A 1,267-nucleotide genomic window follows, 5' to 3' on the forward strand; every position below is an offset into this window, starting at 1 on the left:
CCTCCTTCACCCCTCCCCCTCTTTTTTCCCTGATCCGCCCCCTGTGGTGGCGGTGGGGGCGTGTGGCCCCAAAATAAGAGTAGTGCGACCGACGGATTGATCATTCCAATAATGAAATTTTGCTTTAGAGGTTTTAATTTTCCGGAAAAGTTTTTTCCGAAAAAAACTTTGTATTCCTGGAAATAGTCCTGTGAAAATTTAAAAAAAACAACAACAGGGGCTTTAAAAAAAATCGTTAATTTTCATGTTGTTGTTTGTTTTGTTTTGTTTTTTATATTTTTTTCCACCTAACTTTTCCTGGGTTTTTCCCGGCCTTCAAATCTCTACTTTGCTGAAACAGCTAAAAACAAACTTTTCTCTGTTTATACCTACACCACATCTACTTAGGAGTGCGGTACAACGGGGCCAAACGAGTATTGTCGGCGGTGCCGTGCCATTTAGAGGCCCCCTCGACTCCTCAATACATACCGAGGTATTTGGTCGTACAATGTATCTGGACTGGACAGCCAGCAGCCTAGTACTAAAGTCAATGATAGAACTCCTTGTCAGTCGTGTAAGCGTAAAAAAATTTAAGAACACTACAGAAGATGAAGCAATAGATAATTTGTAGTTCGTCGTGCCAGTGTGTCCGATCGAGCAAAAATAAGAGGGCTCGGCGCCTGTGAGACTCGGGGTAGGCCATCCCGCAGTACACGCGCGCACTGCAGCAAAGATGTTGCCTACCCACCAGGCGCTAAGAGCTTAGCGCTGCTCAACTTGTGAACTTGGCAATAATATCGTAGTGGCTGATGACGGACCCACTTTTTCGATGATACAACCAAAGAAAAGTGGATAATAATTTGTGTCAAAGAGCAAAAGTTAATTCCTCGGCGGAAAATTACGGGTGAGAAGCCGCGATAAATAACAAACGACGGATTCCAAGCTAATGAAAACGTGTCAGTCCGATAATTACGCGTTGCGTCGGCTGTTGGGGTTTGTTTCCAAATGTATATCCTGACTCGCGGGGTCGGCACACAAAACACAGGGAGAAGTGGCACGAAAGATGGCCAAGATGGCAAGACCACGGGGGGGTAGTACTTATTCCCCTTGCCCTTGTGGCGCAGCAGCCTCAGGTGGCGCCCCCGATACAACGATACAGTACAAGCCCCATTAGGTATCGCGTCAAAAGCCGCCCAACACTCCCGGGGTGCCTGCGGGGTCGTCATTTTGCCAGGTAAAAATAAGGCGCAGCGTAGACGCGAGGCATGAGGCAATTGGTCTTCCGTAG

This window comes from Frankliniella occidentalis, unplaced genomic scaffold (assembly GCF_000697945.3).
Source record: "Frankliniella occidentalis isolate FOCC.00 unplaced genomic scaffold, Focc_3.1 Scaffold24, whole genome shotgun sequence".
NCBI lineage: Eukaryota > Metazoa > Arthropoda > Insecta > Thysanoptera > Thripidae > Frankliniella > Frankliniella occidentalis.